This window comes from Euprymna scolopes, chromosome 4, assembly GCF_053919585.1.
Source record: "Euprymna scolopes isolate OS-2025 chromosome 4, ASM5391958v1, whole genome shotgun sequence".
Taxonomy (NCBI): domain Eukaryota; kingdom Metazoa; phylum Mollusca; class Cephalopoda; order Sepiida; family Sepiolidae; genus Euprymna; species Euprymna scolopes.
This window is the reverse complement of record NC_136485.1, coordinates 114,372,917-114,390,921: the sequence shown is the minus strand read 5'-3', so window position 1 is coordinate 114,390,921 and position 18,005 is coordinate 114,372,917.

Sequence of the window (18,005 nt, the reverse complement as noted above, 5' to 3'; positions counted from 1 at the left end):
CTTATGAAGTAGACCACGCTCTATCAACCCCCTTGTATGTGCCAAAGTCTATTGCTTTGCACCGTAAGCCTGCGTCAAAAGATTCACTAATCCTGTGTTTTTTTTACATGGAAGTCACCACTTATCATGTCCCGGAGGGCACTCGGGGATAATGTTTATTGCGTGTACAGTAATCGCAGCGATCGCTAGTATTGGAGATCTGATAAAGTATCTTATTTAAGGTGTAGGTTAATCAGGAACTTTATGTAAGATTTGAAGACATCAAAGTTGCAGTCAGGTGGGAAACAGGCAAATAGAACAGAATTCCACAAGCGGTCTCTTCTAAGAATCTAATGGAATCTGAGTTTTGATGTGAGCACGCATAAAGAGTGGGGAAAATTATTGACGGCGGTTTAAGCTAGACGAGTGTTTATCGTGAAAAATTAGCGAGGGCGTACAAGAGGTTGGAGCTAAGGCGATCACTTACCCTGGAAATATCGATAAATCAAAGACAGGGACGTAACGTTTCTTTTGTGGGAGATATTGCAGGGAAGAGAAAATTGCACCCACACTAAGTCAGGAATTATATTTTCTACGCTTTTAAGGAAGGCTGTTTTTAGCAGCTCCTGTCCAGATGTGGCATCATTACCCCATCCTTGGACGTGCTTGGCTTTTATATATAGAGAGAATTACATCAGCAGTGAGATATCTTCTGGGGCAGTATAAGGATCCTATCATTTTCCCAGCGAGCTTGGCAACAGACTTGATTTACGTGTTCCATTTCAGATCAAGAGTAAAGGCCAAGCCCAAAAGTTTGTCAAAAACTGGATCCTCCCCAAGACAAGAGTCATCAATTTCAATTGATGCCAGATTGTGATCAGAGCCTTGGTGATTTAAAGATAGGAGCTTGGTTTTAGATGAATTAAAAGAAACCCTCCACCTCTTTCCCACTGTACTACGCGCTAAGTACCAGAGGAGAGAGAATCAAAGCGAACTTTGTAATTTACGGCCTTTGATGTGTTGCGATAGATGGCCGTATCATCGGCATAGATGCCAATGAATGATTTAAGTATGTTTTTTGGAAGATCGTTGATGTAGATTAGGAGAGAGTTGGACCCAGGGTGGTACCCTGAGAGACTCCAGTATAAATACTGTGTGCCTCTGATTTCTGCCCATCAACCACTACTTTTATGAGATTGTCAGAGAGAAATTATTTAATAATTTAGAAAACATTTCCTGTTATACCGTAGCTGGAAATCTTGTGAAATAGGCCTATATGGCATACCTTATCAAAGGCCTTTGATATGTCAAGACCAAAACCCTAGAATGGAAGCCTTTGTCGAGAGATTCACTAATCATATCAGATATAACGGTTAGCCTATCTGCTATAGATCTAGCAGAACGGAAAACATATTGCGTGTCACTAATAAGGTTATTTCTGCTGAGATAGTTGACTACTTTTCTATTGATTATGGATTCCAGCAGTTTACTCATGACACACAGGAGACTTATCGATCTTTACTGCGAGGGGGATGACTTATCACCTAAATTCTTAAACACAGGATATACTGATTAGGTTTGTCAGGTCTTGGAAAGCACTTCTCCTTAAGATAACGCTTAAACAGTTTTGTAAGTATGGGGAAATTTCTAATTGAAGTTTTTCAACGCTATAATTGGAATGCGACATCACACATAGGTATTTGTATCTTGTATAGCGTGTTGTCTGTTATAGGAGGAAATATGGGGAGTTGATGACCTTCGTCGCATATGGTATAATTAGCTGCAAAGTTCTAGCAAATAGTTTGGCCTTGTCGGATGCTTACAAGATGACCCCAGGTCCTTTGAAGATGGTTGGGAACGAACGCACGCTTCTGTTCAGGAACCTGTTTCTATTTGTCCAAACTGGTGGGAACCAAGCCGCTGCTCAGTTACTTTGGATTTACCGGACTGAGTGAGTTCTGTACACGATGGCAGCAGCACATTCTGGGGAGAACCATGGCTTGTTGTTAGGTTTTTGTTGGAAAATTTTTGATGGTATGAATCGGTCTATGCCTACAAATTAACCATTCGGTCAGGTATGATAATAAAGGACACATCATTATTAAACATGAAATGCAGAGGTATATCAGATATGAATGTACGAAAACTATCCCAGTCAGCCTTAGAGTATCGATATATAATACGGCGGAGAGGTACGTCTGAAGACTTATTACATTTCATTTTTATCTTAACTGATTCAACGGAGTGGTCGGAGGATCCCAGAGGAGATAGAACGGAACAGGTACATAGCTCAGGGGATGATGTGAGACAAAGTTTAAGAAGGCTTGCATACTGACCGGTATTATCGAGCACACGGTCTGGTTTGGGAACAATCTGAGTGAGGTCATATTCAATGGCAAAATCCTAACAGAACCTCCTCTCATCATCTGCCTTATTTGAGTGGGTCAGCCATTCCACATTTTGGACATTGAAGTCACCGCAAATATGAATGTTAGCCGAAGGATGAGCAGACAAAATGTAGTCAATTTTCTCAGATACATCAGCTGTTCCTTTCGCAGAATAAAGTGTTACATTATGATACAATGAGTTTCATTACTATGCTTGCAGAACCAATAAAACTGTGTTATCCCGGTTGACGCACCCCCACATCGTAAAAGATTAAAGTACGGTTGTTGTTTGTAGCAAAGCCCCAACCTCTTTGTGGTAGGAACAGGTTTTGGAATAGACACGTCCCCCTTTGCATGTTTAGAAAGGCTTTCAGAATAGACAACCTCAAGCGCCAAAGGCAAAGTACGGCTTCAGAATCGACACTCCCATAGATCGAAAAGTGTTTTTCTTTGCCAAATTTAAATGTAATTTTTAAAGTCAGCACAGCCTTAAACTTATGAAAGTCCTTTTGTGACAGAAAATTGTGAAGGTAGAGCAAATGTAAAAAAATTACCTACAAATAAACTAAGATATTTCCTTCTGTAAAAAACGACGCTCGTCAGTTAAAATGGTTTATGAGTTTTCATTTTTAGCACGACTGTAATATGTAGAGGGGTGTATATGCTGAAGTTTGTTGTCCCTTTTAGCGACGTCATTCGCTTAACATGTAAATTTGTTTTTTTTTGTATTTTTCAGAAAAAATACCTTTATAGTGCGACGACAATCAATCACTCTGCTAAATGTTTTTAGCAGCGCCAATCGATTAATATGTTTCTTTTGTTTTGTTTCTTTTTCAGTATGATTGTTATCTGTAGAGTTCGGCGACAATCGCTTAATATATTTAATTTTTGTTTGTTTTTGACGATTAATCCATGAATTTATTTAAATTAGTTTTTTTTTTATTTTAATCACGATTATCCTTTGTAGAGTGCGACAACAATAGCTTAATATGTTTAATTTTGTTTTTTGTTTTTTAATCAGGCAATGATGCTTTTTTAATCATTCAATTTATGTTTTATTCTGTTTGCTGATTTTGTCAGTTGAGTTTTGTTATGTGCATAGCGACGGAATTGGGTAATATTTATAATTTAGTTAGTGTTTGGCACGATTTGCTTCTGCAGGGAGCGACATCGTATTGTATAACTTCTGGTGCGTTCGTTTATTTATTGAAGAAGTGGATTCCGGAATATGCGAATCGTCACGTATCAACTAATCTAACTGGGCGGAATTTTTGAAAAAACAAAACAAAACGTTAACATCACACCACATACAGAATTGAGAAAACAACCTTATCATTAATTGTGAAATTAGACCTCTAACAAAATACCATTATGCATGATTTATTTTATTATGTATATATATATATATATATATATATACATATATATATATATATATATATATACATTTCTTGATTTAAAAGTAAAGGCAATCTTTCAAATAACATCTATTAATTATTGTTGTGGTGGAACCCACTCATTGACATATGTGGATAATATTACACATTAATAGCAAGACACGGTTAGTCTGAGTGTGTGTTAACCAGAACCCATCGAAGGCCGAGCCGAGAGCAGATATGTTCTCCAGCCAAGACTCTCTTACTTGACAACCATTATGTAAATGTACTGTAAATATGTTTTTTAATACGCTTCTTATTCATGTACCTTTGTTTGTTGAGGCATCATTTGTATTGCCTTATACGTTATTTGGTGCAACCTGCAAACATAACTGTTGGCGATGAAGATGAACGTCACACATTACAGTTGGCGACGAGGATGAACGTCAAATATAACAGTTTAACGAAGAAATGGAAATAACTCACTAAAAAAAACTACAACGCACCAGTTGACTTTTCTAAGGAATACAAGTTTGGATGAACGAAATAGTCATGAAAATGGATTTCACGCTAAAGAGAAGTTCGACTCAAGCGGAAAAAATAGTAATTCAGCGAACATTGGAAAGCGGTAAAATATTTTCCTCGCGAAAGTACAACACTAAAAGAAAGAAACAGTATTTTCCCAAGTTTCAAGAACATAAACTGCATTCAGGTTTTAAAAAAAAGTAACCTCGATTAATAGTATTTTATTTACTAAAATACTAGTCGGGGGAAAAAGACAAACCAAAACCTCTAATTGCAGTTAAAAAAAAAAAAAAAAAAAAAACTCGAACGTGTCAAACGCGACTATTTACGCCGTTTCTCTTGGAATTCATCTTGAGAAAAAACAACAAACTGTCAAAGTGAATTTTTGTTTTATTGTAAAACGATAAACAAATTCGTATTACCAAATTACGAAGAGCAAACGTATAAACGTATACGAAAGTAACATACGGGAAAATAAAGTTCACCAGTGGATTTTCTAATTGCTGTTCTCCGTTAGCAAAACATCAACTAAAGTTTAAACCATTTTTTTTTCTCTTCGGTATTAAAAAATACCAGAGTTAAACAAAAATCAAGTAAATATTTTTTTTAAAAACGGAAGTTGTCACTAGATAACGGATATAAACAGTAAAACGTAACGTAAGAAGAAAAAAAACAAAAGAAAGAATTAAATGTATTCCATACATTTTATTTTTTTCAATTGTGACTCGAGTTGAAATCTTTTTTTTTTTGTTGAAAGAGTTGTACTTAAGTTCTGCTGTTACTTATTAGTAAGTGCCTAAAACGGATAAGTCAATCGTATTTGGTGGTTTCAGTAAAAGCCTTAGTATTATTTTTTTATTTTGGTGTTGCATGAGCTTGACTCGTTAGCGAAGTGAGAAAATATTATTCGAGCAGCGATATTATTCTTTATTGAAAGCAGGAACTCTGAACAATGTTGTTGTAACACAAGCGATTTTATATTTTAGAATACACTAAAAAACAGAAAATGAAGATTTATCTAGAATGTTAATGCAATCTTTGGAGACGCAACAACAGGCATAAGCTGAGCGAGATGAACGAAGGGATGATAAATTATTGAAATGGCAACTGAAACAAGAAGGAAGGCAGAAGAAATTACAATTTGAACAAGAAGAAAAGCAGAGGAAATTACAATTAGAACATGACGAAAGGCAAAATGAACGTCTTGCCAAAATACTGGAACTACTAAAGAATAATCGAGAAAATGTCGATAGTGCTAATCACTCCCATACAACTATTTTTGATAGTATGGACACATTTAACTATGTGCCGGAGGAAGAAAAGACTTTTGAAGCATGCTGTACAAGATACGAGGATGTCTTCCAACTGGACTGCAAAAGTTGGCCAAATTGCCAGAAAGTTAGCCTTTTACTCAGAAAGTTGGATGTAGCAGAACACAGTAAATTCGTAGATTACATATCACCTATAAAAACTACGCAGTTAGATTTCATGGAAGCTTTAAAATTACGAAAATAATTATTTAATCCGAATATATCTCTTTTCATAAGAGATGGTTGTGTATGATTCTAAGGAAGATGGACAACCAGGAGTATTTTACATACGCATTAGATGTCAATAAAAACTGTTATAATTTTAAGCTAGCGAAAGTAGCAGTAGAAGATTTAAAATGCCTAATCTTCGCACAAGGGTTAGCTTCCACGACAAATGCAGAAATAGACAGACACGTTTTGTCTAAGCTGGAATCTGAGCAGAAATTAGCAGAGGATTGTGAAAGGGCCATTACACTAAAAATGAATTCAAAAAAGATAGAAGAATCCGGAGTGGCATATGTAAGAAAGATTAGAAAACCATACGCACCAACCAAGAAGTATACATATAGAAGCAGTAAAAATGGAACGAGATATTCCAAATATAATAATAATATTTATAGTAAAGAATATAGCAACAGTCTCCCTAGATATAACTGTAAGAGATGCGTAGAAAGACATTTGGAGTCAGATTCCCCTTATAAGAAGAGATATGCTACATTTGCAAGACAGTCCGACACAAAAGATATTGTTGCAGATATAAAGATTTCACCAGAAAAATAGAACAGCAAACAAAATCAAATGAAAAATTAGACAGAAATCGGCGAAAAAACATAAAAGTGGAAATATTTAAAACGCCAATAAAATTACAATTGGATTCAGTATCCGATATTTCTATAATAAATTTGAATACATGGAGAATTTTGGGTAAACCAACCATCATGAAAACAAGTGAATCAGCTCAGACGGTAGCTAGTGATGAGATAAAATTTGAAGGAGAAGTTATTCTTCCGATAAAATTAAAAGGGATTACAAAGAAATTAAACATGTGTAGTAAAAAAAAATCGTGCAAACCTTTTACCACTGGCAACGCCGACTTCAGAGAGTGAAAGAAGAAGAAGAGAATGGCCACTGCGTCTATTTATAGACTAGAGATCATGGGAAGAGTATGCAAATAACTTTGGACAGTTTTGTCCTATTAAAAGCCTGTATTTGGGAGAAAGGGTGTCTTTTTTGTTTGCCAGAAGCAATTGCTCTAAGAAGTGCATTGGACTGCAGGATTGAAGGGTGAAGATTGAGTTGTGGAGTCATTGTATTTAACCACAAGCTATTTCGGCCAAGAACAGATCATGGAATCTGGGATGTTGAGATTGGGAAAAGATGTGATACCACCTTTTAGTGGAGAAGGTGATGTAGTCGGATGGATTAAGAAAGTAAAACTGGTGGCTAAGCTTGAACATGTGCCAGACCTTGCCAGTTTTATTCCACTTTTTTGCAGGGAGATGCACTCGCTCTGAATCATGAGATGAATAATGCAGAACAAGAAGATGCAGAACTGATAGAGATGAGACTCGTGACCGCCTTCACTGAGGGGCCTTTTGAGGCATACGAAAAACTGCAACGATTCAAGTGGACAGGAGAATCGGTGGATGTTTATGCTAATAAAATCAAAAGATTGGCTGGACTGGCGGGATATCTGGGAAGAGGGCGGGAACATACAGCCAAACTGGCATTCATAACTGGATTCCCAGACGATGTATCTGTGGCATTACAGCAGCTACCGAACATAGAGAGAATGGATGTCAGCAAACTGATACCGACTGCATGGCTTTTAGTCAGCAAAATAGTCGTAGAAACTCGGACATTGGCCGCAAGTGCGCAAACTAATGAGACTAATAAGGGAAAGAAAACATCAAGCATCCAATGCTTTAGATGTCAAGGACCGCACATAAAAAAAGATTGCACAGAGACTCCTAGGGCCAGGGCAACATGCTACAATTGTGGAAAATTTGGCCACATTGCGAGATATTGTCCTCAGCTTCAGGGAAACGGGCAAGGGGGAGCTTCTGCGCCGCAAGCTACTCTAGCAATGAAATGAAGGCGCGATACTGGGCTCTTCCTATAATAGAAGTAGAGGTAAATGATTCTGTAATGACTGCACTTGTCGATACTGGGTGCACCACTACTTTAATCAATTCCAAACTTTGGAAGGGATATGGAAGGAGCGGTACAGTGAAAGCAGTTGATGGGAGGAATATAGAATGTAAAGGAGCCAGACAAGTGGAGATAAAAGTCTGTGGAATGCACGTAAAGGTGAGCGCAATCTTGATGAATCACATCGTTGATGGGATCGACGTCATAATTGGAATGGACGTGATTAATGAGCTGGGAGGTGTAACTCTAAAGAAAGCCAAAGTGAAGTTTGGAGATATACAATGTGCCGTGGCTGCCCATCAGCTGAATGTTTGCAAAATCGAGGATAAAGACTTTGAAGCAAACTTCGATGGAGATAAATGGACAGTAAGATGGACATGGAAGGGAGAGCCTCCAGTATTGCAGAACAAAGTCCAATATTATAAAAACTCTCTGGAAGGCGATAAGAAATAAGAATTCGAGAAAGAGGTGGAAAGATTGATATCGGATGGTATTCTGTTACCATGGAAAGGAGAAAGAAAAGGCGTGTTGGCATTGATGGCAGTATTTCAGGCCACAAAAGGGAAAGTTAGGCCAGTGTTCGACTTTCGTGAGTTGAACCGTTTTGTGGCGTGTCATACAGGGAGCGACATAATAGATGTATGTGATGAAAAGATAAGAAAGTGGAGACAGTTGGTAGGAGGGACCGCAATAGTGGACCTAAAGTCTGCCTACCTGCAACTACATGTGGCAAAGGAACTATGGCAGTACCAGCTGGTCTGTTATAAAGGAAAAACATATTGCCTAACACGATTAGGATTCTGACTTAATGTTGCACCAAAGATTATGGCAGCCATTTTAAAAACAGTATTAAAGAAAGGAAGTAGGACGAAAGAGGCCACTGATTCATACACTGATGATATAATGGTAGACGTAACGAAAATATCGACACAGGAAGTTGTGGAACATTTGAAGGGGTTTGGGTTAGCAGCAAAATCTCCTGAATCCCTGGACGGAGGAGCGGCACTGGGCCTTAAGCTTATGAAAAATAAGATGGGTGCACTAATGTTCAGGAGAGGCAACGAGATCCCAGAGATGGGAGGAGAAATTAGTAGGCGGGAGCTATTTTCGATCTGTGGTAAATTATTGGGGCACTATCCAATTGCTGGATGGCTGCAGTTAGCATGCAGTTATGTGAAAAGAACAGCAAATGGAGTGGATTGGGAAGAAAAAGGGGTATTGCAGAACCATGAAAGTGATGCAGGAGGTTCTAGCTGAGGTGAAAAAAGAAGACCCTGTTAATGGCGCTTGGCACATACCTGAAGTGAGCACAGGAGTCGTGTGGTGAGAGGCAAGCAATGTTGCAACTGGCGTGGTTGTCGAGATTGGCGGTGTGGTGGCGGAAGATGCAACTTGGCTGAGGAAAAGTGATGATTTTAATCACATTAACATAGCTGAATTAGATGCTGTTCTAAAGGATGTCAATTTGGCTATCAAATGGAGACTGACAAATATTGAAATAAGAACTGATTCAGCCACTGTACTCAGTTGGGTGAACTCTACTGTGGAGGAGAGTGGCAGAATACGAATAAAGGGTGCTGGAGAAGTGATAATAAAGCGGAGATTAGGGATGCTTAGAGAGTTGATGTCTGAATTGAAACTGCAGATAAAAGCAGTGTTTGTGCCTTCTGATAGAAACAAAGCAGATGCGCTAACACGGATAAAAAACAGTGGTTAATTGAGAAAGAGGAGGCGCCGATATGCTGTCTTGGAATTAGAGAAATTAAAGAGTTGCATGACATGCATCACATGGGAGTGGAGAGAACATTATATTTGGTGAGGCAAGGTGATCCGAATGTAAAACGGGGAGAAAATCAGATGATAGTAAAGAACTGTGTTCGGTGTCAATCGATCGATCCTGCCCCAAATATACATAATCCTGGGGAAATTGGAGTTTTAACGAACTGGACGAGACTAGCTATTGACATATCACACTACCGAGGGGGAGCGTACTTATCAATAATTGATTGTGGGCCAAGTAGACTGGCGATATGGAAGGAACTGCGAGTGGAAGCCGCATCTGCAGTTGCAACTGAATTAGAAAAGGTGATGCTTGAACGAGGTCTAGTAAGGGAGGTGATAATGGACAACGGCACTGTTTTTCGCTCAGAAATCGTTAAGACAATGCTAAAAAAATTGAAGATTAAAAGTTATTACAGGGCAGCCTACAGACCTGGAGGAAATGGCATTGTGGAGCGACATCATCGGACCGTGAAAGCAATAGCTGAGAGAGGAAGAATATCGCCTGAAGAGGCCACATTTTGGTACAACATGTCCCCTAAGGTCGGGCAAAGAGATGACACAGTGCCACATAGAGCAATCTTTAATTACGAATGGAGACATCCTAGAGACATGTCACCGGAAATTAATGATCAAGGACCAGCCAGAATCCAAATAGGAGAAGAAGTTTGGGTGAAACCGCCTAATGCCCGATGCACAACGCAGTGGGGAAGAGGAGTGATAACAGGAGGGCAATCCCCAAACAACTTAAGTGTCAATGGAATGCCACGACATGTTTTAGATTCAAGGCGTGTGGTCCATTTAGGTGATGAGGATGGTGGTACTGAGCCAGTGAGTGATGAAGATGAACCGGTGCCGATGCAGAGACCGCAAAGAGAACGCAATGCGCCGATCTTGACACGGGGTTATGAGATGTGAATGATATTTAATGATCATGGAGGCGTGTAGTAAAAAAAGAAAATAGTGCAAACCTTTTACCACTGGCAACGCCCGCTTCATAGAGTGAAAGAAGAAGAAGAGAATGGCCACTGCGTCTATTTATAGACTAGAGATCATGGGAAGAGTATGCAAATAACTTTGGACTGTTTTGTCCTATAAAAAGCATGTATTTGGGAGAGAGGGTGTATTTTTTGTTTGGCAGAAGCAATTGCTGTCAGAAGTGCATTGGACTGCAGGATTGAAGAGTGAAGATTGAGTTGTGGAGTCATTGTATTTAACCACAACATGTTCGTATTAAAAAATAGCGAACATCTGTTTGCAATAGATTTGATTAAGAAATTTGGATTGTGGGATAAGCCAATCAATACATTCTGTAAAAAATAGAATTTACTACTCCAACAACAGGAATAATAAAAAAAAAGACTTCAAAAATTATTCCCCGAAGTATTCATGAGTAAATTAGGTCGTTGCAATAAATTAAAAGCCTCGTTTGAACTTAAAGAAAACACCAGCCCAATTTTTAGTTTTCTGGTTTGGAAAAGATTAATAAAGAATTAGAAAGATTGTAGCAGGCCGGCATAATATCAATACGAGAACACAACAACGGCAGCCCCCACCGTATGTGTAAAGAAAAAGAATGATGAAATCCGAGTGTGCGCAGACTTTTCGACAGATCTAAACTGCATATTACAAGATTACCATTCCCCTCTACCAAGCCCAGAGGAAATATTCACAAAGTTGAATGGTGGTAATATCTTCTCCAAGATAGATTTGAACGACACGTATTTACAAATACCGGTCGGGGAGAATTGCTCCAAAATACTATGCATCAATACGCATAAGGGAGTCTACGAATACAACCGGTTGCCCTTTGGCATCAAAGTAGCGCCTGTCATCTTTCAGTAAGCGATGGGCACCGTGCTAAGTGGTTTTGAGTGCGAATGTGCATACCTGGACGACATTGTTATCAGGAGCAAATCCCTAGAAGAACATTTGGAACATTTAAAACAAGTATTCACTCGAATACATGGATTCAGGTTTAAAGTAAAAGAGCATAAATGCGACTTTTTTATGAGCGAAATTAAGTATCTTGGACATATAATAAATAAATATAGGTGACGTCCAGACCCAGAAAGATCTGCGGCAATAAAAAAACATGCCAGCACTTAATAACGTAACAACCTTGCAGAGTTTCTTAGGGCTCGCAAATTATTACCAATAGTTTATTGAAGGGATCCATAATTTGCGAGCTCCCTTAAATGAGCTGCTAAAAAAGGACACACCTTGGAACCGGACGCAAGAATGTTAAACCGCTTTTGACAAAATAAAGAGCGCACTAACATCTGAATTATTTTTAACTCACTTTGACCTAAAATTAAATATAGTCGTCGCTAATGTCGCTAGTTCCTACGACTTAGGAGCATGCATTCAACATATCATGCCTAATGGATCTAGAAAGCCGATAGCTCACGCTTCGAGAACGCTGCTTCCAGCAGAGAGAACGTATTCACAAATTGAAAAAGAAGCGTTAAGTATAATCTTTGCAGTGACTAATTTCCACCGATATTTATGTGGTAGACATTTTATACTTGAAACCAACCATAAACCATTAGTCATAATCTTCGGATCAAAAAAGGATTGCCTGTATACACAGCAAATAGATTGCTGCGCTGGGGTACGATCCTACTGAATTACGATTTCCGGATACAACATCTAGCATCGAAAAAGACTTGCCATGTGGATGGACTTAAAAGACTGATACCACAGAAACATAATTTGTAAGAATCAGTTATTGTAGCAACCTGAACAAATGTCGAAGTGAAAAATATGGTAGCAAACATCATTAAAGAACTACCGGTAACATTGTCGGACATTAAAAGAGAAGCCGATAAAGATGAATATATAAATTATATAAAAGAAAAACATATAAATGATAAAAAGGTTCGGGATTTTTTTCCATATGTAACGATGTGTTATTATACAGCGAGAGAGTAGTAATTCCTAAAACGTTGCAGAAGAGGATTTTTAGAGACTTCCACACAGGATATCCGAGGATATATCGGATGAGGTCTCGAAGGAGATGCTACGTATTCTGGCGTAACATGGACATCGACATAGCAACAACAATGAATAGATGTAAAGGATGCCAGTTAGCGGCAAAATCCCCAGCTATATTACACAAACCTTGGCCGAACACCGACCACCCATGGTCGAGAATCCACATGGACGTCGCTGGTCCAGTAGGCAAAAATTACTACTTAATCGTAGTATATAGTTATACAAAACGGACAAATCAATAGGATACCTACACGAGTTATTTGCACGATTTGGTGTACCAGATGCATTTGTCACTGACAATGGAACACAATTCACATCCATATACTTTGAGACATTTTGTGACACGTTCCAAGTAAAGCATATCAATACTTCTCCGTACCACGTAAGTTCGAACGGCCTCGCGGAGAGGTTCGTGGACACGTTAAAACGAGCATTGAAAAAATCTATTGGGATACCAACGGAAAAAGTTTTGACATAATCTTTGCAAATATATAGAATAACACCGCACACTAATACAACATCAAACATATCACCAGTTGATATAATGTTTGCCAAAAAAGTGAAATTTGCGTTTGATACACGATTGCCACCACAGGTAATTGTCTGAAACACTACACACATGTTGAGAAAGAAATATAACTCGGGAGATCGAGTATATTTCAAGTGCTACAGAAATAACACCTCTTACTGGGAATGTGGAGTAGTGGATAGACACATTGGTGATTGTACATATGTGATTAAAGTTCCACAAAATATACATAAAAGGAACCTGAAAAAAAAAACGGCACATTCAAGAAGGTGATTATACAACAGAAGTCGAAGAGGAGGAAACCATGGGCATCATATACGATTCCTTTAATTTGGAACCGCCTCAATATACACCAGAACCCCGATGATCAGGTAGAAAAAGAAAGTTTAATAAATCATTAATGTTAAATCCCAAGAGAAAAAGATATTGAAATCTGTGTGATGTAAAATCTTGTGAGGAGGGTGTTGTGGTCGCACACACTCATTTACATCTGGGGATAATATTACACATAATTAACAAGATTCGGGTTAGTCTGAGTGTGTGTTACCAAGAAGCAACCGAAGGGCGAGCCGAGAGCAGATATGTTCTCGAGCAAATTCTCTCTTAGTTGTACAACCATTATGTAAATATACTGTAAATATACTTGTTTAATACGCTTCTTAATACGCTTTCATTTGTATTGCCTTATACGTTATTTTGTTCAACCTGCAAACATAACAGTTGGCGACGAAGATGAACGTCAAACATAACCATTATATAATCTCGGAAATTAAAATACTCTTATATATATATATATATATATATATATATATATATATATATATATATATATATATATATATATATATATATATATATATATTTAATATTAAATACTTTTTTAATTTTACTCATTATTTTACTTAACTCACAATTAACTTGAAATATTTTCGATGTAAATACATGATGTGCTGTTTATATATATATATATATATATATATATATATATATATATATATATATATATATATATATATATATATATATATATAAGACTACCCGTGACCATTTAGGTCAGTATGTTAACTTAGCTAATGGAATAAATGTATGAGCGTGGCACTTGTGACCTAAAGAAAATAGTTTTTTTGTGACATATAGAAACATTTCTATGAAAGTGTATTAAAATGAAAAAAAAAGAATATAGATAGATTTCTATGAGTCGTTCTGTTTATTATTATGTGTATACTTGTTTATATTTGAAAAAAAATAACGGGTATTGAATTATATGTGGTTTGCCAAACTTATACGTAAATGATACCATAATGCTTTAAGATGATTTAAATTTTGATATATATATATATTTTATATTTAAATGCGAAAAAAAAGCAATTGGGGCGCTGAACACGTACACAGTTAAACAATATGTATTTTTGATGCAAATTAAACAAAAACATATTTTCGGGGTTATTCTTTATTTTGGTAGTGTAGAAGAAAATGTATGAGCTCATATTAAGAATGCTTTATTAAAAACTGGAGAATACATTAAAAAAATGAAGGCGGGGGTAAGTCGGACTTTTAAAACTAATGGTTGTCAACAGGTTAAAGAGTTATTTGTAAGAAAATGTCTTTACAATAACTTTAACGTAATAGGGAAATGAACAATGTAAAAAATTAAGAAACTATTAACAATTATTTATTTTAATTAGGACACTGAAAATGTACGCAGTAAAATAATACGTTTTATTGTCGCGTTGATTATTTGTTTATGTACGCATTCGCAACCAGAAGTCGTAAATCGTATGTTGGATCACAACACCTGTTACAAGTTCATATTATTTTTTTAAAATCACACACACACGCATATATATATATATATATATATATATATATATATATATATATATATATATATATATATATATATATATATACGTATACAATGTATATCGTGTAATTAATGTCGCACGCAGACGGTTCTTTCAGCAACATTCAAATTACATGTGTACACCTACGTAATTTGATTCGAGGTTTGTGAGCACACTTTTTTGTTTAATTTCATATCAATCGTTAATAATACACCTATTAAATACAAATGCATATTCGTTGTACATTACATAAAAATGTATGATAATTAAGCAGATAACAGTAGATGTATTATTTTATGCATAATTAAAAGTTTAATAATTGTTGCAATGATGTTGCAAAATTTTACGCATAATTTAATATATAAATGCGACCGGCTTATTATGTGTACGGCAAAATTATATCATCTGTTTCATGTGTTATTTGCTTGGCGAACTGATATTACTTGCATTTTACTAAATAGTTTCTTAATTGGACTGCCTGCATCCATTCGTCACCATATCTGTTATAACACATACATTGTTAATCGGGAATATCTTAATGCGTTTGTTTTTATATTAATTTCGAAGTTTGTATTAGATTCGACATTGATAGGTTTTCATGAGGTGTTCAATAATCCACTGAGAACCTTATAATACATACATTTGCAAGGGTATAATACTTCATGTACAAAAATCTCATGTTTTGTCGTTGTGCACCACGATGTACATCTATGATACCCCGAGGTTTCAGTTGATTCAATAAAGTAGTTCATTTCATTCAATTTTTAGAATGAAATGAAAATGCCTTTATCCATTATATCCTAAACATTTCCGTAGAAGAAACGGAGTATATATAAAATAAAATACAATTGCATTATTTAATCCTTTGTAAATAACGTGTTCCTTTTCATTATATAGTTAAAGTTTTCTAAACCGTATCAAATTATACAAGTGTGTAAATTAGGTAATTTCGTGAGAAATAAGAAGACGTACTTACATTTACGTAACAAGATTTATGCACGTGTCTGTTTACCGAAGTATACGATATATACAAGATACTCAGCTTATTAACCGCTCGTAAATGTAGTACCTTTTTATAAAAATAATGACTCAATGCGAGGCTTATCTGTTCCCTTCAGTTTTGTAGTATTTTCTCATAGATGTTATTTTAATAGTGGGTTTATCATAATAATCTACAACAATGTCTCACACGATTTTATAAAGGAAATACGTCACACAAAGGAAACACATGCCTTTGTCGGAATAATAATATATAACATTTCTGTTCAGATAATTTATAACTCAGTTATATATATATATATATATATATATATATATATATATATATATTACTACTTTACACACACATACATATAACTACTTAATTTACTCACATAAAATTAATATGCGAAAGTATAGATTCATGCGTAAACTTTAAGTATTTACTTCAAAAGTGCTCAATACGTAGGTAGAGCTGGTTAGTACTTTAAAGAGAAATAGCAAACAACTGTCTTCACTAGATAAAATTTACTCTAGAATATCGATACAAAATAGTTTTACAACTAACAAAAACAATAGAAAATAAACAAACAAATAAATTAAGTAAACATGAATGTACAGAAACGATCACCCATATATGTATATATATATATATATATATATATATATGTATATATATGTATATATGTGCATATATGTACGTACACGTATATAGAAATTTTTACATATAAACTAACATTATAAAAAAAACATTAACGTAGTTTTAAAAAAGATCCAGAAACTAAATAGAGCACACACAAAGGAACAGGTCAGCAAGAGGGCAAATAGGTCTTTGTCCGATAAATTCATGCTCATTGGCTGATAGGAAGGGCGCTGTGGATACTAGAAAGCTGATTGACTAACTAAAATGTCAATAGAAGAGGAGCATATACAAAAGATAAACAACCAGAAAATTCGCGCATAAGCCTGAAGAGTCCTAGATTTGATGAAACGCGGAATATTCAGTGTAACTTAATCGCCATATATATATATATATATATATATATATATATATATATATATATATATATATACATATATGTTGGTTGTATAGGGTTCCTCGATGTAAAACAAATGCAAACCGCATTATTATTAAAGGGTGTGCAATTGACGACAAAGCTGGTATATAGTTTGTTTATTATAGACACATTATTAGTTATTAAAATTAATTAATTCGCGTGTTATTTCTTCTGCTTTTCACATTAAGAATTTCCTGATTAATTTTTACACAGCTTTCCAGACTTCTGCATACGTAACGCACCTTCTCTAAACTGCAAACGCACCTCTGCTGATCGAACTTACTTATTCAAAATCAAACTCCAAAATAAACAACACTCTTTTATCTTCAACCAGGAGCATCTTATCTGCATATCAGGTGGTAACACTGCAGGCATATAAAAGATAAGACAGTTTTTTTTTTGTTTCTTCTTCATTGATTCCGTTCCACGATCGACGCGTTGAATTATGCACACGTACTATTAAATAAGTCACGGGGTTCTTTACCCCACCCCCGATCTCATGATCAAAAATAGGGCAGGGACAGTCTACTTTGTAGGGTACTTCTTCGAAAAATCGGGGGCATCACTTCCTCATTGACATCTTCCTCATTACCAACGTTATTGCCACTATTATGTTCCATTATCCTTTCTCGTTGTTCCCTAAGCGGTGTTTAAAAATCAGGGCCGGGGGACAGTATCCGTCTTTGTCGCGTAGTTCTTCGAAGAATCGGAGGGACCACTTCCTCGGTTTCCTCTTCCTAAGTATGTTACATCAGCCCCTCTCGTGGTGCTATAAGCGCTGCTCACAATCACGGCGTGGTGGCATTATTCCTGTTTCTCGGGTATTCGTTTAGGAACTGAAGGCATTACTTCCTCGTGTCCATCTTTCTCATTACTAGTGCCACCAGTATGACCCGTCATTCTGTATGTACTGTTTCTATGCTCACATTGAGGAACAGTATGCGATCAGGCTCATATCTGAACTGTACGTGATCCTCCTCATCGTCCGCAGAATCAGAAGGGGTATAACAGGGGCGGATATCTTTTACGTGACGTGGTACACCATCAGTCATCATGGTCTGAGGATTTATAGTTTTATCTATTTTTCCTCTG